The sequence below is a fragment of the Salvelinus alpinus genome, chromosome 29 (assembly GCF_045679555.1).
Source record: "Salvelinus alpinus chromosome 29, SLU_Salpinus.1, whole genome shotgun sequence".
NCBI lineage: Eukaryota > Metazoa > Chordata > Actinopteri > Salmoniformes > Salmonidae > Salvelinus > Salvelinus alpinus.
Window position 1 is genome coordinate 2,347,883 of NC_092114.1, and position 23,040 is coordinate 2,370,922.

Here is a 23,040-nt window from a genome sequence, read left to right on the forward strand (position 1 = left end):
CTGGTCTATAAGGTCCATGTACGTCCATAGGGCTCTGGTCTATAAGGTCCATGTACGTCCATAGGGCACTGGTCTATACGGTCCATGTACGTCCATAGGGCTCTGGTCTATAAGGTCCATAGGGCTCTGGTCTATAAGGTCCATGTACGTCCATAGGTCTCTGGTCTATAAGGTCCATGTACTTCCATAGGGCTCTGGTCTATAAGGTCCATGTACGTCCATAGGGCTCTGGTCTATAAGGTCCATGTACGTCCATAGGTCTCTGGTCTATAAGGTCCATGTACGTACATAGGGCTCTGGTCTATAAGGTCCGTAGGACTCAGGTCTATAAGGTCCATGTACGTCCATAGGGCTCTGGTCTATAAGGTCCATGTACGTCCGTAGGGCTCTGGTCTATAAGGTCCGTAGGGCTCAGGTCTATAAGGTCCATGTACGTCCATAGGGCTCTGGTCTATACGGTCCATGTACGTCCATAGGGCTCTGGTCTATAAGGTCCATAGGTCTCTGGTCTATAAGGTCCATGTACGTCCATAGGGTTCTGGTCTATAAGGTCCATGTACGTCCATAGGGCTCTGGTCTATAAGGTCTGTAGGGCTCAGGTCTATAAGGTCCATGTACGTCCATAGGGCTCTGGTCTATAAGGTCCATGTATGTCCATAGGGCTCTGGTCTATAAGGTCTGTAGGGCTCAGGTCTATAAGGTCCATGTACGTCCATAGGGCTCTGGTCTATAAGGTCCATGTACGTCCATAGGGCTCTGGTCTATAAGGTCCATGTACGTCCATAGGGCTGTGGTCTATAAGATCCATGTACGTCCATAGGGCTCTGGTCTATAAGGTCCGTAGGGCTCTGGTCTATAAGGTCCATGTACGTCCATAGGTCTCTGGTCTATAAGGTCCAAGTATGTCCATAGGGCTCTGGTCTATAAGGTCCATGTACGTCCATAGGGCTCTGGTCTATAAGGTCCATAGGGCTCTGGTCTATAAGGTCCATGTACGTCCATAAGGGTCTGGTCTATAAGGTCCATGTACGTACATAGGGCTCTGGTCTACAAGGTCCATGTACGTCCATAGGGCTCTGGTCTATAAGGTCCATAGGGCTCTGGTCTATAAGGTCCATGTACGTCCATAGGGCTCTGGTCTACAAGGTCCATGTACGTCCATAGGGCTCTGGTCTATAAGGTCCAAGTACGTCCATAGGGCTCTGGTCTATAAGGTCCATGTACGTCCATAGGGCTCTGGTCTATAAGGTCCATAGGGCTCTGGTCTATAAGGTCCATGTACGTCCATAGGGCTCTGGTCTATAAGGTCCATGTACGTACATAGGGCTCTGGTCTACAAGGTCCATGTACGTCCATAGGGCTCTGGTCTATAAGGTCCATAGGGCTCTGGTCTATAAGGTCCATGTACGTCCATAGGGCTCTGGTCTACAAGGTCCATGTACGTCCATAGGGCTCTGGTCTATAAGGTCCATAGGTCTCTGGTCTATAAGGTCCATGTACGTCCATAGGGCTCTGGTCTATAAGGTCCATGTACGTCCATAGGGCTCTGGTCTATAAGGTCCATGTACGTCCATAGGGCTCTGGTCTATAAGGTCCATGTACGTCCAAAGGGCTCTGGTCTATAAGGTCCATGTACGTCCATAGGGCTCTGGTCTAACAGGTCCATGTACGTCCATAGGGCTCTGGTCTATAAGGTCCATGTACGTCCATAGGGCTCTGGTCTATAAGGTCCATGTACGTCCATAAGGCTCTGGTCTATACGGTCCATAGGGCTCTGGTCTATACGGTCCATGTAGTTCCGTAGGGCTTTGGTCTATAAGGTCCATGTACGTCCATAGGGCTCTGGTCTATACGGTCCATGTACGTCCATAGGGCTCTGGTCTATAAGGTCCATAGGTCTCTGGTCTATAAGGTCCATGTACGTCCATAGGGTTCTGGTCTATAAGGTCCATGTACGTCCATAGGGCTCTGGTCTATAAGGTCTGTAGGGCTCAGGTCTATAAGGTCCATGTACGTCCATAGGGCTCTGGTCTATAAGGTCCATGTATGTCCATAGGGCTCTGGTCTATAAGGTCTGTAGGGCTCAGGTCTATAAGGTCCATGTACGTCCATAGGGCTCTGGTCTATAAGGTCCATGTACGTCCATAGGGCTGTGGTCTATAAGATCCATGTACGTCCATAGGGCTCTGGTCTATAAGGTCCGTAGGGCTCTGGTCTATAAGGTCCATGTACGTCCATAGGTCTCTGGTCTATAAGGTCCAAGTATGTCCATAGGGCTCTGGTCTATAAGGTCCATGTACGTCCATAGGGCTCTGGTCTATAAGGTCCATAGGGCTCTGGTCTATAAGGTCCATGTACGTCCATAGGGGTCTGGTCTATAAGGTCCATGTACGTACATAGGGCTCTGGTCTACAAGGTCCATGTACGTCCATAGGGCTCTGGTCTATAAGGTCCATAGGGCTCTGGTCTATAAGGTCCATGTACGTCCATAGGGCTCTGGTCTACAAGGTCCATGTACGTCCATAGGGCTCTGGTCTATAAGGTCCAAGTACGTCCATAGGGCTCTGGTCTATAAGGTCCATGTACGTCCATAGGGCTCTGGTCTATAAGGTCCATAGGGCTCTGGTCTATAAGGTCCATGTACGTCCATAGGGCTCTGGTCTATAAGGTCCATGTACGTACATAGGGCTCTGGTCTACAAGGTCCATGTACGTCCATAGGGCTCTGGTCTATAAGGTCCATAGGGCTCTGGTCTATAAGGTCCATGTACGTCCATAGGGCTCTGGTCTACAAGGTCCATGTACGTCCATAGGGCTCTGATCTATAAGGTCCATAGGTCTCTGGTCTATAAGGTCCATGTACGTCCATAGGGCTCTGGTCTATAAGGTCCATGTACGTCCATAGGGCTCTGGTCTATAAGGTCCATGTACGTCCATAGGGCTCTGGTCTATAAGGTCCATGTACGTCCAAAGGGCTCTGGTCTATAAGGTCCATGTACGTCCATAGGGCTCTGGTCTAACAGGTCCATGTACGTCCATAGGGCTCTGGTCTATAAGGTCCATGTACGTCCATAGGGCTCTGGTCTATAAGGTCCATGTACGTCCATAGGGCTCTGGTCTATAAGGTCCATGTACGTCCATAGGGCTCTGGTCTATAAGGTCCATGTACGTCCATAGGGCTCTGGTCTATAAGGTCCATGTACGTCCATAGGTCTCTGGTCTATAAGGTCCATGTACGTACATAGGGCTCTGGTCTATAAGGTCCGTAGGACTCAGGTCTATAAGGTCCATGTACGTCCATAGGGCTCTGGTCTATACGGTCCATGTACGTCCATAGGGCTCTGGTCTATAAGGTCCATAGGTCTCTGGTCTATAAGGTCCATGTACGTCCATAGGGTTCTGGTCTATAAGGTCCATGTACGTCCATAGGGCTCTGGTCTATAAGGTCTGTAGGGCTCAGGTCTATAAGGTCCATGTACGTCCATAGGGCTCTGGTCTATAAGGTCCATGTATGTCCATAGGGCTCTGGTCTATAAGGTCTGTAGGGCTCAGGTCTATAAGGTCCATGTACGTCCATAGGGCTCTGGTCTATAAGGTCCATGTACGTCCATAGGGCTCTGGTCTATAAGGTCCATGTACGTCCATAGGGCTGTGGTCTATAAGATCCATGTACGTCCATAGGGCTCTGGTCTATAAGGTCCGTAGGGCTCTGGTCTATAAGGTCCATGTACGTCCATAGGTCTCTGGTCTATAAGGTCCAAGTATGTCCATAGGGCTCTGGTCTATAAGGTCCATGTACGTCCATAGGGCTCTGGTCTATAAGGTCCATAGGGCTCTGGTCTATAAGGTCCATGTACGTCCATAGGGGTCTGGTCTATAAGGTCCATGTACGTACATAGGGCTCTGGTCTACAAGGTCCATGTACGTCCATAGGGCTCTGGTCTATAAGGTCCATAGGGCTCTGGTCTATAAGGTCCATGTACGTCCATAGGGCTCTGGTCTACAAGGTCCATGTACGTCCATAGGGCTCTGGTCTATAAGGTCCAAGTACGTCCATAGGGCTCTGGTCTATAAGGTCCATGTACGTCCATAGGGCTCTGGTCTATAAGGTCCATAGGGCTCTGGTCTATAAGGTCCATGTACGTCCATAGGGCTCTGGTCTATAAGGTCCATGTACGTACATAGGGCTCTGGTCTACAAGGTCCATGTACGTCCATAGGGCTCTGGTCTATAAGGTCCATAGGGCTCTGGTCTATAAGGTCCATGTACGTCCATAGGGCTCTGGTCTACAAGGTCCATGTACGTCCATAGGGCTCTGGTCTATAAGGTCCATAGGTCTCTGGTCTATAAGGTCCATGTACGTCCATAGGGCTCTGGTCTATAAGGTCCATGTACGTCCATAGGGCTCTGGTCTATAAGGTCCATGTACGTCCATAGGGCTCTGGTCTATAAGGTCCATGTACGTCCAAAGGGCTCTGGTCTATAAGGTCCATGTACGTCCATAGGGCTCTGGTCTAACAGGTCCATGTACGTCCATAGGGCTCTGGTCTATAAGGTCCATGTACGTCCATAGGGCTCTGGTCTATAAGGTCCATGTACGTCCATAAGGCTCTGGTCTATACGGTCCATAGGGCTCTGGTCTATACGGTCCATGTAGTTCCGTAGGGCTTTGGTCTATAAGGTCCATGTACGTCCATAGGGCTCTGGTCTATACGGTCCATGTACGTCCATAGGGCTCTGGTCTATAAGGTCCATAGGTCTCTGGTCTATAAGGTCCATGTACGTCCATAGGGTTCTGGTCTATAAGGTCCATGTACGTCCATAGGGCTCTGGTCTATAAGGTCTGTAGGGCTCAGGTCTATAAGGTCCATGTACGTCCATAGGGCTCTGGTCTATAAGGTCCATGTATGTCCATAGGGCTCTGGTCTATAAGGTCTGTAGGGCTCAGGTCTATAAGGTCCATGTACGTCCATAGGGCTCTGGTCTATAAGGTCCATGTACGTCCATAGGGCTGTGGTCTATAAGATCCATGTACGTCCATAGGGCTCTGGTCTATAAGGTCCGTAGGGCTCTGGTCTATAAGGTCCATGTACGTCCATAGGTCTCTGGTCTATAAGGTCCAAGTATGTCCATAGGGCTCTGGTCTATAAGGTCCATGTACGTCCATAGGGCTCTGGTCTATAAGGTCCATAGGGCTCTGGTCTATAAGGTCCATGTACGTCCATAGGGGTCTGGTCTATAAGGTCCATGTACGTACATAGGGCTCTGGTCTACAAGGTCCATGTACGTCCATAGGGCTCTGGTCTATAAGGTCCATAGGGCTCTGGTCTATAAGGTCCATGTACGTCCATAGGGCTCTGGTCTACAAGGTCCATGTACGTCCATAGGGCTCTGGTCTATAAGGTCCAAGTACGTCCATAGGGCTCTGGTCTATAAGGTCCATGTACGTCCATAGGGCTCTGGTCTATAAGGTCCATAGGGCTCTGGTCTATAAGGTCCATGTACGTCCATAGGGCTCTGGTCTATAAGGTCCATGTACGTACATAGGGCTCTGGTCTACAAGGTCCATGTACGTCCATAGGGCTCTGGTCTATAAGGTCCATAGGGCTCTGGTCTATAAGGTCCATGTACGTCCATAGGGCTCTGGTCTACAAGGTCCATGTACGTCCATAGGGCTCTGATCTATAAGGTCCATAGGTCTCTGGTCTATAAGGTCCATGTACGTCCATAGGGCTCTGGTCTATAAGGTCCATGTACGTCCATAGGGCTCTGGTCTATAAGGTCCATGTACGTCCATAGGGCTCTGGTCTATAAGGTCCATGTACGTCCAAAGGGCTCTGGTCTATAAGGTCCATGTACGTCCATAGGGCTCTGGTCTAACAGGTCCATGTACGTCCATAGGGCTCTGGTCTATAAGGTCCATGTACGTCCATAGGGCTCTGGTCTATAAGGTCCATGTACGTCCATAAGGCTCTGGTCTATACGGTCCATAGGGCTCTGGTCTATACGGTCCATGTAGTTCCGTAGGGCTTTGGTCTAAAAGGTCCATGTACGTCCATAGGGCTCTGGTCTATAAGGTCCATGTACGTCCATAGGGCTCTGGTCTATAAGGTCCATGTACGTCCATAGGGCTCTGGTCTATAAGGTCCATGTACGTCCATAAGGCTCTGGTCTATACGGTCCGTAGGGCTCTGGTCTATAAGGTCCATGTACGTCCGTAGGGCTCTGGTCTATAAGGTCCATGTACATCCATAGGGCTCTGGTCTATAAGGTCCATAGGGCTCTGGTCTATAAGGTCCATGTACGTCCATAGGGCTCTGGTCTATAAGGTCCATGTACGTCAATAGGGCTCTGGTCTATAAGGTCCATGTACATCCATAGGGATCTGGTCTATAAGGTCCATGTACGTCCATAGGGCTCTGGTCTATTAGGTCCGTAGGGCTCAGGTCTATAAGGTCCATGTACATCCATAGGTCTCTGGTCTATACGGTCCGTAGAGCTCAGGTCTATAAGGTCCATGTACGTCCATAGGGCTCTGGTCTATAAGGTCCATGTACGTCCATAGGGCTCTGGTCTATAAGGTCCATGTACGTCCATAGGGCTCTGGTCTATAAGGTCCATGTACGTCCATAAAGCTCTGGTCTATACGGTCCATAGGGCTCTGGTCTATACGGTCCATGTACGTCCGTAGGGCTTTGGTCTAAAAGGTCCATGTACGTCCATAGGGCTCTGGTCTATAAGGTCCATGTACGTCCATAGGGCTCTGGTCTATAAGGTCCATGTACGTCCGTAGGGCTCTGGTCTATAAGGTCCATGTACATCCATATGGCTCTGGTCTATAAGGTCCATAGGGCTCTGGTCTATAAGGTCCATGTACATCCATAGGGCTCTGGTCTATAAGGTCCATGTACGTCCATAGGGCTCTGGTCTATAAGGTCCATGTACGTCCATAAGGCTCTGGTCTATACGGTCCATAGGGCTCTGGTCTATAAGGTCCTTGTACGTCCGTAGGGCTCTGGTCTATAAGGTCCATGTACATCCATAGGGCTCTGGTCTATAAGGTCCAGAGGGCTCTGGTCTATAAGGTCCATGTACGTCCATAGGGCTCTGGTCTATAAGGTCCATGTACGTCCATAGGGCTCTGGTCTATAAGGTCCATAGGGCTCTGGTCTATAAGGTCCATGTACATCCATAGGGATCTGGTCTATAAGGTCCATGTACGTCCGTAGGGCTCTGGTCTACAAGGTCCATGTACGTCCGTAGGGCTCTGGTCTATAAGGTCCATGTACGTCCATAGGGCTCAGGTCTATAAGGTCCGTAGGGCTCTGGTCTATAAGGTCCATGTACGTCCATAGGGCTCTGGTCTATAAGGTCCATAGGGCTCTGGTCTATAAGGTCCATGTACGTCCATAGGGCTCTGGTCTATAAGGTCCATAGGGCTCTGGTCTATAAGGTCCATGTACGTCCATAGGGCTCTGGTGTATAAGGTCCATGTACGTCCTTAGGGCTCTGGTCTATACGTCCATAGGGCTCTGGTCTATAAGGTCCATGTACGTCCATAGGGCTCTGGTCTATAAGGTCCATGTACGTCCATAGGGCTCTGGTCTATAAGGTCCATGTACGTCCATAGGGCTCTGGTCTATAAGGTCAATGTACGTCCATAGTGCTCTGGTCTATAAGGTCCATGTACATCCATAGGGCTCTGGTCTATAAGGTCCATGTACGTCCATAGGGCTCTGGTCTATAAGGTCCATGTACGTCCATAGGGCTCTGGTCTATAAGGTCCATGTACGTCCATAGGGCTCTGGTCTATAAGGTCCATGTACGTCCATAGGGCTCTGGTCTATAAGGTCCATGTACATCCATAGGTCTCTGGTCTATAAGGTCCGTAGAGCTCAGGTCTATAAGGTCCATGTACGTCAATAGGGCTCTGGTCTATAAGGTCCATGTACGTCCATAGGGCTCTGGTCTATAAGGTTCATGTACGTCCATAGGGCTCTGGTCTATAAGGTCCATGTACGTCCATAGGGCTCTGGTCTATAAGGTCCATGTACGTCCATAAGGCTCTGGTCTATACGGTCCATAGGGCTCTGGTCTATACGGTCCATGTACGTCCATAGGGCTCTGGTCTACAAGGTCCATGTACGTCCATAGGGCTCTGGTCTATAAGGTCCATGTACGTCCATAGGGCTCTGGTCTATAAGGTCCATAGGGCTCTGGTCTATAAGGTCCATGTACGTCCATAGGGCTCTGGTCTATAAGGTCCATGTACGTACATAGGGCTCTGGTCTACAAGGTCCATGTACGTCCATAGGGCTCTGGTCTATAAGGTCCATAGGGCTCTGGTCTATAAGGTCCATGTACGTCCATAGGGCTCTGGTCTACAAGGTCCATGTACGTCCATAGGGCTCTGGTCTATAAGGTCCATAGGTCTCTGGTCTATAAGGTCCATGTACGTCCATAGGGCTCTGGTCTATAAGGTCCATGTACGTCCATAGGGCTCTGGTCTATAAGGTCCATGTACGTCCATAGGGCTCTGGTCTATAAGGTCCATGTACGTCCAAAGGGCTCTGGTCTATAAGGTCCATGTACGTCCATAGGGCTCTGGTCTAACAGGTCCATGTACGTCCATAGGGCTCTGGTCTATAAGGTCCATGTACGTCCATAGGGCTCTGGTCTATAAGGTCCATGTACGTCCATAAGGCTCTGGTCTATACGGTCCATAGGGCTCTGGTCTATACGGTCCATGTAGTTCCGTAGGGCTTTGGTCTAAAAGGTCCATGTACGTCCATAGGGCTCTGGTCTATAAGGTCCATGTACGTCCATAGGGCTCTGGTCTATAAGGTCCATGTACGTCCATAAGGCTCTGGTCTATACGGTCCGTAGGGCTCTGGTCTATAAGGTCCATGTACGTCCGTAGGGCTCTGTTCTATAAGGTCCATGTACATCCATAGGGCTCTGGTCTATAAGGTCCATAGGGCTCTGGTCTATAAGGTCCATGTACGTCCATAGGGCTCTGGTCTATAAGGTCCATGTACGTCCATAGGGCTCTGGTCTATAAGGTCCATAGGGCTCTGGTCTATAAGGTCCATGTACATCCATAGGGATCTGGTCTATAAGGTCCATGTACGTCCATAGGGCTCTGGTCTATAAGGTCCGTAGGGCTCAGGTCTATAAGGTCCATGTACATCCATAGGTCTCTGGTCTATACGGTCCGTAGAGCTCAGGTCTATAAGGTCCATGTACGTCCCTAGGGCTCTGGTCTATAAGGTCCATGTACGTACATAGGGCTCTGGTCTACAAGGTCCATGTACGTCCATAGGGCTCTGGTCTATAAGGTCCATAGGGCTCTGGTCTATAAGGTCCATGTACGTCCATAGGGCTCTGGTCTACAAGGTCCATGTACGTCCATAGGGCTCTGGTCTATAAGGTCCATAGGTCTCTGGTCTATAAGGTCCATGTACGTCCATAGGGCTCTGGTCTATAAGGTCCATGTACGTCCATAGGGCTCTGGTCTATAAGGTCCATGTACGTCCATAGGGCTCTGGTCTATAAGGTCCATGTACGTCCAAAGGGCTCTGGTCTATAAGGTCCATGTACGTCCATAGGGCTCTGGTCTAACAGGTCCATGTACGTCCATAGGGCTCTGGTCTATAAGGTCCATGTACGTCCATAGGGCTCTGGTCTATAAGGTCCATGTACGTCCATAAGGCTCTGGTCTATACGGTCCATAGGGCTCTGGTCTATACGGTCCATGTAGTTCCGTAGGGCTTTGGTCTAAAAGGTCCATGTACATCCATAGGGCTCTGGTCTATAAGGTCCATGTACGTCCATAGGGCTCTGGTCTATAAGGTCCATGTACGTCCATAGGGCTCTGGTCTATAAGGTCCATGTACGTCCATAAGGCTCTGGTCTATACGGTCCGTAGGGCTCTGGTCTATAAGGTCCATGTACGTCCGTAGGGCTCTGGTCTATAAGGTCCATGTACATCCATAGGGCTCTGGTCTATAAGGTCCATAGGGCTCTGGTCTATAAGGTCCATGTACGTCCATAGGGCTCTGGTCTATAAGGTCCATAGGGCTCTGGTCTATAAGGTCCATGTACATCCATAGGGATCTGGTCTATAAGGTCCATGTACGTCCATAGGGCTCTGGTCTATAAGGTCCGTAGGGCTCAGGTCTATAAGGTCCATGTACATCCATAGGTCTCTGGTCTATACGGTCCGTAGAGCTCAGGTCTATAAGGTCCATGTACGTCCATAGGGCTCTGGTCTATAAGGTCCATGTACGTCCATAGGGCTCTGGTCTATAAGGTCCATGTACGTCCATAGGGCTCTGGTCTATAAGGTCCATGTACGTCCATAAGGCTCTGGTCTATACGGTCCATAGGGCTCTGGTCTATACGGTCCATGTACGTCCGTAGGGCTTTGGTCTAAAAGGTCCATGTACGTCCATAGGGCTCTGGTCTATAAGGTCCATGTACGTCCATAGGGCTCTGGTCTATAAGGTCCATGTACGTCCGTAGGGCTCTGGTCTATAAGGTCCATGTACATCCATATGGCTCTGGTCTATAAGGTCCATAGGGCTCTGGTCTATAAGGTCCATGTACATCCATAGGGCTCTGGTCTATAAGGTCCATGTACGTCCATAGGGCTCTGGTCTATAAGGTCCATGTACGTCCATAAGGCTCTGGTCTATACGGTCCATAGGGCTCTGGTCTATAAGGTCCTTGTACGTCCGTAGGGCTCTGGTCTATAAGGTCCATGTACATCCATAGGGCTCTGGTCTATAAGGTCCATAGGGCTCTGGTCTATAAGGTCCATGTACGTCCATAGGGCTCTGGTCTATAAGGTCCATGTACGTCCATAGGGCTCTGGTCTATAAGGTCCATAGGGCTCTGGTCTATAAGGTCCATGTACATCCATAGGGATCTGGTCTATAAGGTCCATGTACGTCCGTAGGGCTCTGGTCTACAAGGTCCATGTACGTCCGTAGGGCTCTGGTCTATAAGGTCCATGTACGTCCATAGGGCTCTGGTCTATAAGGTCCATAGGGCTCTGGTCTATAAGGTCCATGTACGTCCATAGGGCTCTGGTCTATAAGGTCCATAGGGCTCTGGTCTATAAGGTCCATGTACGTCCATAGGGCTCTGGTGTATAAGGTCCATGTACGTCCTTAGGGCTCTGGTCTATACGGTCCATAGGGCTCTGGTCTATAAGGTCCATGTACGTCCATAGGGCTCTGGTCTATAAGGTCCATGTACGTCCATAGGGCTCTGGTCTATAAGGTCCATGTACGTCCATAGGGCTCTGGTCTATAAGGTCAATGTACGTCCATAGTGCTCTGGTCTATAAGGTCCATGTACATCCATAGGGCTCTGGTCTATAAGGTCCATGTACGTCCATAGGGCTCTGGTCTATAAGGTCCATGTACGTCCATAGGGCTCTGGTCTATAAGGTCCATGTACGTCCATAGGGCTCTGGTCTATAAGGTCCATGTACATCCATAGGTCTCTGGTCTATAAGGTCCGTAGAGCTCAGGTCTATAAGGTCCATGTACGTCAATAGGGCTCTGGTCTATAAGGTCCATGTACGTCCATAGGGCTCTGGTCTATAAGGTTCATGTACGTCCATAGGGCTCTGGTCTATAAGGTCCATGTACGTCCATAGGCCTCTGGTCTATAAGGTCCATGTACGTCCATAAGGCTCTGGTCTATACGGTCCATAGGGCTCTGGTCTATACGGTCCATGTACGTCCATAGGGCTCTGGTCTACAAGGTCCATGTACGTCCATAGGGCTCTGGTCTATAAGGTCCATGTACGTCCATAGGGCTCTGGTCTATAAGGTCCATAGGGCTCTGGTCTATAAGGTCCATGTACGTCCATAGGGCTCTGGTCTATAAGGTCCATGTACGTACATAGGGCTCTGGTCTACAAGGTCCATGTACGTCCATAGGGCTCTGGTCTATAAGGTCCATAGGGCTCTGGTCTATAAGGTCCATGTACGTCCATAGGGCTCTGGTCTACAAGGTCCATGTACGTCCATAGGGCTCTGGTCTATAAGGTCCATAGGTCTCTGGTCTATAAGGTCCATGTACGTCCATAGGGCTCTGGTCTATAAGGTCCATGTACGTCCATAGGGCTCTGGTCTATAAGGTCCATGTACGTCCATAGGGCTCTGGTCTATAAGGTCCATGTACGTCCAAAGGGCTCTGGTCTATAAGGTCCATGTACGTCCATAGGGCTCTGGTCTAACAGGTCCATGTACGTCCATAGGGCTCTGGTCTATAAGGTCCATGTACGTCCATAGGGCTCTGGTCTATAAGGTCCATGTACGTCCATAAGGCTCTGGTCTATACGGTCCATAGGGCTCTGGTCTATACGGTCCATGTAGTTCCGTAGGGCTTTGGTCTAAAAGGTCCATGTACGTCCATAGGGCTCTGGTCTATAAGGTCCATGTACGTCCATAGGGCTCTGGTCTATAAGGTCCATGTACGTCCATAGGGCTCTGGTCTATAAGGTCCATGTACGTCCATAAGGCTCTGGTCTATACGGTCCGTAGGGCTCTGGTCTATAAGGTCCATGTACGTCCGTAGGGCTCTGGTCTATAAGGTCCATGTACATCCATAGGGCTCTGGTCTATAAGGTCCATAGGGCTCTGGTCTATAAGGTCCATGTACGTCCATAGGGCTCTGGTCTATAAGGTCCATGTACGTCCATAGGGCTCTGGTCTATAAGGTCCATAGGGCTCTGGTCTATAAGGTCCATGTACATCCATAGGGATCTGGTCTATAAGGTCCATGTACGTCCATAGGGCTCTGGTCTATAAGGTCCGTAGGGCTCAGGTCTATAAGGTCCATGTACATCCATAGGTCTCTGGTCTATACGGTCCGTAGAGCTCAGGTCTATAAGGTCCATGTACGTCCATAGGGCTCTGGTCTATAAGGTCCATGTACGTCCATAGGGCTCTGGTCTATAAGGTCCATGTACGTCCATAGGGCTCTGGTCTATAAGGTCCATGTACGTCCATAAGGCTCTGGTCTATACGGTCCATAGGGCTCTGGTCTATACGGTCCATGTACGTCCGTAGGGCTTTGGTCTAAAAGGTCCATGTACGTCCATAGGGCTCTGGTCTATAAGGTCCATGTACGTCCATAGGGCTCTGGTCTATAAGGTCCATGTACGTCCGTAGGGCTCTGGTCTATAAGGTCCATGTACATCCATATGGCTCTGGTCTATAAGGTCCATAGGGCTCTGGTCTATAAGGTCCATGTACATCCATAGGGCTCTGGTCTATAAGGTCCATGTACGTCCATAAGGCTCTGGTCTATACGGTCCATAGGGCTCTGGTCTATAAGGTCCTTGTACGTCCATAGGGCTCTGGTCTATAAGGTCCATGTACATCCATAGGGCTCTGGTCTATAAGGTCCATAGGGCTCTGGTCTATAAGGTCCATGTACGTCCATAGGGCTCTGGTCTATAAGGTCCATGTACGTCCATAGGGCTCTGGTCTATAAGGTCCATAGGGCTCTGGTCTATAAGGTCCATGTACATCCATAGGGATCTGGTCTATAAGGTCCATGTACGTCCATAGGGCTCTGGTCTATAAGGTCCATGTACGTCCATAAGGCTCTGGTCTATACGGTCCATAGGGCTCTGGTCTATACGGTCCATGTAGTTCCGTAGGGCTTTGGTCTAAAAGGTCCATGTACGTCCATAGGGCTCTGGTCTATAAGGTCCATGTACGTCCATAGGGCTCTGGTCTATAAGGTCCATGTACGTCCATAAGGCTCTGGTCTATACGGTCCGTAGGGCTCTGGTCTATAAGGTCCATGTACGTCCGTAGGGCTCTGTTCTATAAGGTCCATGTACATCCATAGGGCTCTGGTCTATAAGGTCCATAGGGCTCTGGTCTATAAGGTCCATGTACGTCCATAGGGCTCTGGTCTATAAGGTCCATGTACGTCCATAGGGCTCTGGTCTATAAGGTCCATAGGGCTCTGGTCTATAAGGTCCATGTACATCCATAGGGATCTGGTCTATAAGGTCCATGTACGTCCATAGGGCTCTGGTCTATAAGGTCCGTAGGGCTCAGGTCTATAAGGTCCATGTACATCCATAGGTCTCTGGTCTATACGGTCCGTAGAGCTCAGGTCTATAAGGTCCATGTACGTCCATAGGGCTCTGGTCTATAAGGTCCATGTACGTACATAGGGCTCTGGTCTACAAGGTCCATGTACGTCCATAGGGCTCTGGTCTATAAGGTCCATAGGGCTCTGGTCTATAAGGTCCATGTACGTCCATAGGGCTCTGGTCTACAAGGTCCATGTACGTCCATAGGGCTCTGGTCTATAAGGTCCATAGGTCTCTGGTCTATAAGGTCCATGTACGTCCATAGGGCTCTGGTCTATAAGGTCCATGTACGTCCATAGGGCTCTGGTCTATAAGGTCCATGTACGTCCATAGGGCTCTGGTCTATAAGGTCCATGTACGTCCAAAGGGCTCTGGTCTATAAGGTCCATGTACGTCCATAGGGCTCTGGTCTAACAGGTCCATGTACGTCCATAGGGCTCTGGTCTATAAGGTCCATGTACGTCCATAGGGCTCTGGTCTATAAGGTCCATGTACGTCCATAAGGCTCTGGTCTATACGGTCCATAGGGCTCTGGTCTATACGGTCCATGTAGTTCCGTAGGGCTTTGGTCTAAAAGGTCCATGTACATCCATAGGGCTCTGGTCTATAAGGTCCATGTACGTCCATAGGGCTCTGGTCTATAAGGTCCATGTACGTCCATAGGGCTCTGGTCTATAAGGTCCATGTACGTCCATAAGGCTCTGGTCTATACGGTCCGTAGGGCTCTGGTCTATAAGGTCCATGTACGTCCGTAGGGCTCTGGTCTATAAGGTCCATGTACATCCATAGGGCTCTGGTCTATAAGGTCCATAGGGCTCTGGTCTATAAGGTCCATGTACGTCCATAGGGCTCTGGTCTATAAGGTCCATAGGGCTCTGGTCTATAAGGTCCATGTACATCCATAGGGATCTGGTCTATAAGGTCCATGTACGTCCATAGGGCTCTGGTCTATAAGGTCCGTAGGGCTCAGGTCTATAAGGTCCATGTACATCCATAGGTCTCTGGTCTATACGGTCCGTAGAGCTCAGGTCTATAAGGTCCATGTACGTCCATAGGGCTCTGGTCTATAAGGTCCATGTACGTCCATAGGGCTCTGGTCTATAAGGTCCATGTACGTCCATAGGGCTCTGGTCTATAAGGTCCATGTACGTCCATAAGGCTCTGGTCTATACGGTCCATAGGGCTCTGGTCTATACGGTCCATGTACGTCCGTAGGGCTTTGGTCTAAAAGGTCCATGTACGTCCATAGGGCTCTGGTCTATAAGGTCCATGTACGTCCATAGGGCTCTGGTCTATAAGGTCCATGTACGTCCGTAGGGCTCTGGTCTATAAGGTCCATGTACATCCATATGGCTCTGGTCTATAAGGTCCATAGGGCTCTGGTCTATAAGGTCCATGTACATCCATAGGGCTCTGGTCTATAAGGTCCATGTACGTCCATAGGGCTCTGGTCTATAAGGTCCATGTACGTCCATAAGGCTCTGGTCTATACGGTCCATAGGGCTCTGGTCTATAAGGTCCTTGTACGTCCGTAGGGCTCTGGTCTATAAGGTCCATGTACATCCATAGGGCTCTGGTCTATAAGGTCCATAGGGCTCTGGTCTATAAGGTCCATGTACGTCCATAGGGCTCTGGTCTATAAGGTCCATGTACGTCCATAGGGCTCTGGTCTATAAGGTCCATAGGGCTCTGGTCTATAAGGTCCATGTACATCCATAGGGATCTGGTCTATAAGGTCCATGTACGTCCGTAGGGCTCTGGTCTACAAGGTCCATGTACGTCCGTAGGGCTCTGGTCTATAAGGTCCATGTACGTCCATAGGGCTCTGGTCTATAAGGTCCATAGGGCTCTGGTCTATAAGGTCCATGTACGTCCATAGGGCTCTGGTCTATAAGGTCCATAGGGCTCTGGTCTATAAGGTCCATGTACGTCCATAGGGCTCTGGTGTATAAGGTCCATGTACGTCCTTAGGGCTCTGGTCTATACGGTCCATAGGGCTCTGGTCTATAAGGTCCATGTACGTCCATAGGGCTCTGGTCTATAAGGTCCATGTACGTCCATAGGGCTCTGGTCTATAAGGTCCATGTACGTCCATAGGGCTCTGGTCTATAAGGTCAATGTACGTCCATAGTGCTCTGGTCTATAAGGTCCATGTACATCCATAGGGCTCTGGTCTATAAGGTCCATGTACGTCCATAGGGCTCTGGTCTATAAGGTCCATGTACGTCCATAGGGCTCTGGTCTATAAGGTCCATGTACGTCCATAGGGCTCTGGTCTATAAGGTCCATGTACATCCATAGGTCTCTGGTCTATAAGGTCCGTAGAGCTCAGGTCTATAAGGTCCATGTACGTCAATAGGGCTCTGGTCTATAAGGTCCATGTACGTCCATAGGGCTCTGGTCTATAAGGTTCATGTACGTCCATAGGGCTCTGGTCTATAAGGTCCATGTACGTCCATAGGCCTCTGGTCTATAAGGTCCATGTACGTCCATAAGGCTCTGGTCTATACGGTCCATAGGGCTCTGGTCTATACGGTCCATGTACGTCCATAGGGCTCTGGTCTACAAGGTCCATGTACGTCCATAGGGCTCTGGTCTATAAGGTCCATGTACGTCCATAGGGCTCTGGTCTATAAGGTCCATAGGGCTCTGGTCTATAAGGTCCATGTACGTCCATAGGGCTCTGGTCTATAAGGTCCATGTACGTACATAGGGCTCTGGTCTACAAGGTCCATGTACGTCCATAGGGCTCTGGTCTATAAGGTCCATAGGGCTCTGGTCTATAAGGTCCATGTACGTCCATAGGGCTCTGGTCTACAAGGTCCATGTACGTCCATAGGGCTCTGGTCTATAAGGTCCATAGGTCTCTGGTCTATAAGGTCCATGTACGTCCATAGGGCTCTGGTCTATAAGGTCCATGTACGTCCATAGGGCTCTGGTCTATAAGGTCCATGTACGTCCATAGGGCTCTGGTCTATAAGGTCCATGTACGTCCAAAGGGCTCTGGTCTATAAGGTCCATGTACGTCCATAGGGCTCTGGTCTAACAGGTCCATGTACGTCCATAGGGCTCTGGTCTATAAGGTCCATGTACGTCCATAGGGCTCTGGTCTATAAGGTCCATGTACGTCCATAAGGCTCTGGTCTATACGGTCCATAGGGCTCTGGTCTATACGGTCCATGTAGTTCCGTAGGGCTTTGGTCTAAAAGGTCCATGTACGTCCATAGGGCTCTGGTCTATAAGGTCCATGTACGTCCATAGGGCTCTGGTCTATAAGGTCCATGTACGTCCATAGGGCTCTGGTCTATAAGGTCCATGTACGTCCATAAGGCTCTGGTCTATACGGTCCGTAGGGCTCTGGTCTATAAGGTCCATGTACGTCCGTAGGGCTCTGGTCTATAAGGTCCATGTACATCCATAGGGCTCTGGTCTATAAGGTCCATAGGGCTCTGGTCTATAAGGTCCATGTACGTCCATAGGGCTCTGGTCTATAAGGTCCATGTACGTCCATAGGGCTCTGGTCTATAAGGTCCATAGGGCTCTGGTCTATAAGGTCCATGTACATCCATAGGGATCTGGTCTATAAGGTCCATGTACGTCCATAGGGCTCTGGTCTATAAGGTCCGTAGGGCTCAGGTCTATAAGGTCCATGTACATCCATAGGTCTCTGGTCTATACGGTCCGTAGAGCTCAGGTCTATAAGGTCCATGTACGTCCATAGGGCTCTGGTCTATAAGGTCCATGTACGTCCATAGGGCTCTGGTCTATAAGGTCCATGTACGTCCATAGGGCTCTGGTCTATAAGGTCCATGTACGTCCATAAGGCTCTGGTCTATACGGTCCATAGGGCTCTGGTCTATACGGTCCATGTACGTCCGTAGGGCTTTGGTCTAAAAGGTCCATGTACGTCCATAGGGCTCTGGTCTATAAGGTCCATGTACGTCCATAGGGCTCTGGTCTATAAGGTCCATGTACGTCCGTAGGGCTCTGGTCTATAAGGTCCATGTACATCCATATGGCTCTGGTCTATAAGGTCCATAGGGCTCTGGTCTATAAGGTCCATGTACATCCATAGGGCTCTGGTCTATAAGGTCCATGTACGTCCATAAGGCTCTGGTCTATACGGTCCATAGGGCTCTGGTCTATAAGGTCCTTGTACGTCCGTAGGGCTCTGGTCTATAAGGTCCATGTACATCCATAGGGCTCTGGTCTATAAGGTCCATAGGGCTCTGGTCTATAAGGTCCATGTACGTCCATAGGGCTCTGGTCTATAAGGTCCATGTACGTCCATAGGGCTCTGGTCTATAAGGTCCATAGGGCTCTGGTCTATAAGGTCCATGTACATCCATAGGGATCTGGTCTATAAGGTCCATGTACGTCCGTAGGGCTCTGGTCTACAAGGTCCATGTACGTCCGTAGGGCTCTGGTCTATAAGGTCCATGTACGTCCATAGGGCTCAGGTCTATAAGGTCCGTAGGGCTCTGGTCTATAAGGTCCATGTACGTCCATAGGGCTCTGGTCTATAAGGTCCATGTACGTCCATAGGGCTCTGGTCTATAAGGTCCATAGGGCTCTGGTCTATAAGGTCCATGTACGTCCATAGGGCTCTGGTGTATAAGGTCCATGTACGTCCTTAGGGCTCTGGTCTATACGGTCCATAGGGCTCTGGTCTATAAGGTCCATGTACGTCCATAGGGCTCTGGTCTATAAGGTCCATGTACGTCCATAGGGCTCTGGTCTATAAGGTCCATGCACGTCCATAGGGCTCTGGTCTATAAGGTCCATGTACGTCCATAGGGCTCTGGTCTATAAGGTCCATGTACGTCCATAGGGCTCCGGTCTATAAGGTCCATGTACATCCATAGGGCTCTGGTCTATAAGGTCCATGTACGTCCATAGGGCTCTGGTCTATAAGGTCCATGTACGTCCATAGGGCTCTGGTCTATAAGGTCCATGTACGTCCATAGGGCTCTGGTCTATAAGGTCCATGTACATCCATAGGTCTCTGGTCTATAAGGTCCGTAGAGCTCAGGTCTATAAGGTCCATGTACGTCAATAGGGCTCTGGTCTATAAGGTCCATGTACGTCCATAGGGCTCTGGTCTATAAGGTTCATGTACGTCCATAGGGCTCTGGTCTATAAGGTCCATGTACGTCCATAGGGCTCTGGTCTATAAGGTCCATGTACGTCCATAAGGCTCTGGTCTATACGGTCCATAGGGCTCTGGTCTATACGGTCCATGTACGTCCATAGGGCTCTGGTCTATAAGGTCCATGTACGTCCATAAGGCTCTGGTCTATACGGTCCATAGGGCTCTGGTCTATAAGGTCCATGTACGTCCATAGGGCTCTGGTCTATAAGGTCCATGTACGTCCATAGGGCTCTGGTCTATAAGGTCCATGTACGTCCATAGGGCTCTGGTCTATAAGGTCCATAGGGCTCTGGTCTATAAGGTCCATGTACGTCCATAGGGCTCTGGTCTATAAGGTCCATGTACGTCCATAGGGCTCCGGTCTATAAGGTCCATGTACATCCATAGGGCTCTGGTCTATAAGGTCCATGTACGTCCATAGGGCTCTGGTCTATAAGGTCCATGTACGTCCATAGGGCTCTGGTCTATAAGGTCCATGTACGTCCATAGGGCTCTGGTCTATAAGGTCCATGTACATCCATAGGTCTCTGGTCTATAAGGTCCGTAGAGCTCAGGTCTATAAGGTCCATGTACGTCAATAGGGCTCTGGTCTATAAGGTCCATGTACGTCCATAGGGCTCTGGTCTATAAGGTTCATGTACGTCCATAGGGCTCTGGTCTATAAGGTCCATGTACGTCCATAGGGCTCTGGTCTATAAGGTCCATGTACGTCCATAAGGCTCTGGTCTATACGGTCCATAGGGCTCTGGTCTATACGGTCCATGTACGTCCATAGGGCTCTGGTCTATAAGGTCCATGTACGTCCATAAGGCTCTGGTCTATACGGTCCATAGGGCTCTGGTCTATAAGGTCCATGTACGTCCATAGGGCTCTGGTCTATAAGGTCCATGTACGTCCATAGGGCTCTGGTCTATAAGGTCCATGTACGTCCATAGGGCTCTGGTCTATAAGGTCCATAGGGCTCTGGTCTATAAGGTCCATGTACATCCATAGGGCTCTGGTCTATAAGGTCCATGTACGTCCATAGGGCTCTGGTCTATAAGGTCCGTAGGGCTCTGGTCTATAAGGTCCATGTACGTCCATAGGGCTCTGGTCTATAAGGTCTGTAGGGCTCAGGTCTATAAGGTCCATGTACGTCCATAGGGCTCTGGTCTATAAGGTCCGTAGGGCTCAGGTCTATAAGGTCCATGTACGTCCATAGGGCTCCGGTCAGTAGTAGTGTACTATAATTGAATAGGGTACCGTTTAGGACAGAACCGTAGTCTCAAATCAATCCATTCAAGCGCTTCTGTGCATACTGTGCATACTGTGCATACTGTGCATTTAGTCCATACTGATACCAGTCTTTACACTAGAATGAGTAGAACGGGGGTGTCCTCGTTCAAGCCAATGATGACATTATGGGGAGACCCATAGGAGCAAAGCGGGAAGTAAAAGCAGGAAGTGTACCCATCAATCTGTGCTGTGATTTGTTGAATCAACTGAACTGACATTACATAAAATACATTCCATTGCATGAGCCACATCAGTTAACATAATTTGAAATAACTTTCTACATTACCATGGAAATGTTTTAATTACAGTACCAGGAAGCGATTGCTAGTGTACTCATGAGTTCACCAGTCAGATTGCCAGGAATAGAGGTTCCAAACCTATTCTATTCATTGTATGTCTATGTTAATATTTCTACGCTGTTAAACCAATTGACCACAAGGGGTCGTATTCAGTTGGGAAAACGGTACAGAGCTGTGCAGATAGAAATGTAAATTATAGAGCTCAAAATGACTCCCTGTTATTGAGGATAGAGGATCATATCTGTTCTACGTCATATTTTCTACCTTAACCCTTCTGCTAGAATTTCCTCGGTAAAGGTGGCAGAGCTAAATTGGTCTTCTCACGGAGTGTCCGAACGGTTTGGCCTCTCGGTGGAAAGATGAGACTCTTGTTTTGATCTTGGATGCCCACATGCCCCACAAGACTCATCTGAAGGTCCTCCGTACCAGTTTAACCACAAGACTCATCTGAAGGTCCTCCGTACCAGTTTAACCACAAGACTCATCTGAAGGTCCTCCGTACCAGTTTAACCACAAGACTCATCTGAAGGTCCTCCGTACCAGTTTAACCACAAGACTCATCTGAAGGTCCTCCGTACCAGTTTAACCCATTTATGGAAGTATATGTGGAGAAAGTTTAGTGCCTAAAACAAGGGGTCAAACTTTTCCAGACACTTCAGAACAAACTTCCTTTAGATTTAAATATCTGTTGTTCCATGTAGTGAATCTGTTAGTCAATGTGTTTCTATTGGCTAATAGCAGTAAGGACTATCTGTTATTCAATGTGTTTCTATTGGCTAATAGCAGTAAGGACTGTTATTCAATGTGTTTCTATTGGCTAAAAGCAGTATGGCCAAATTCAATGTTTCATAAAATACATTTAAAAATATATTTTTTGATACCTTAACCGGTCTTATAATTCAAAATCAAAGAGATAAATGTTCCTTGGTATGACCATCTTAAAACAATTCCATATGTTAGTTTAGTAGAACCCCCCCCCCCCCCTTCCCCCAGCTTAGACTCTCGAGGGTTAACAGACCCCAGCTGTTTCATTGCTGGCTCGCAGTGTTCCTGTTCTGCTGTTCTGCTCCGTTATTCTTTGTGTGTTATTCCTGGAGTTTCACACCGTTTACCTTGACTCAAACAAGGCTGTGGTCGACTTCTAAACCCCGGAGTTGCCCTAACATGTGACTTTGTCCTGTGCAACAGTCCAATAGCGTCAGTATTAAAGAACCATGCTGCATCCCCATGGCTCCGTTCTGATAGGTTTGGATGAATGAACTTTAAATCCTTATTAATGATTCGTTTCAATAGAGAAATGAGAGGTGCCGTAACCATTAACCTGTGGTGTTAACAGTCCCTCGGCTGTCTATAGGAGGAAGGTACGTGGTGGGGGAAATTGAGCTTGGAATGTACTGAGTGATGGGAATGCGATCACGTGGCAGGCATTGATAAGGGGAGAGAGCCATGGATTAGTGATGAAAGGTGGGAGGGTCGAGGTCAGGTCACGTTAAGGAAGACATTTAAAGTTTATGGCCCGTATCACTTAGTGTCCAGCCTAGCAGTAAAGACACAATGTTTGTACAGATGTGTAGGAGGAGACTCAGGAGGAAGGGTTACATATCAGTGCTTGTGTGAAAAGGTTTTTTCTCTTATGCAACTGTATTGATCCTCTGGGCAGAATAAACTTGGTTGAACCTTTCATAGTGTCCGGCGAGTTTTTACTCTGAACGTTAGAACCTAACACTTCACACTACGATGGGAGATTGCCCCAGTCAGTGTGGGGTGGACCTCAACTGTTATGCAGCACATCCTACATACTGCTACTCTTTCTCATTGCCTTGAAGAATTTCATTGAATTTCAATGAAAAAAATGCAGAGATTAAATATTATGAACAACTAGAATCTAGTGCCGATACTATTGCTTAGATGATTGTGATATCGTTAATGGTGAAAAACATTAAAACCTATTTTATTTTCTACATTCTGAGGCAACGTTTCACTGCACGTTCTGAGGCAGCATTTCACTGCTCGTTCTGAGGCAGCATTTCACTGCTCGTTCTGAGGCAGCATTTCACTGCTCGTTCTGAGGCAGCATTTCACTGCTCGTTCTGAGGCAGCATTTCACTGCTCGTTCTGAGGCAGCATTTCACTGCTCGTTCTGAGGCAGCATTTCACTGCACGTTCTGAGGCAGCATTTCACTG

At 49.0% G+C, this 23,040-nt stretch overlaps 1 protein-coding gene across 2 annotated transcripts in view; it reads left to right on the forward strand.

Annotated features, from left to right (window-relative positions):
- The window catches only part of fam91a1 (family with sequence similarity 91 member A1), a 144,878-nt gene that overhangs the window by 16,692 nt on the left and 105,146 nt on the right, over positions 1 to 23,040 (forward strand). The gene's annotated exons all lie outside the window — the stretch shown is intronic.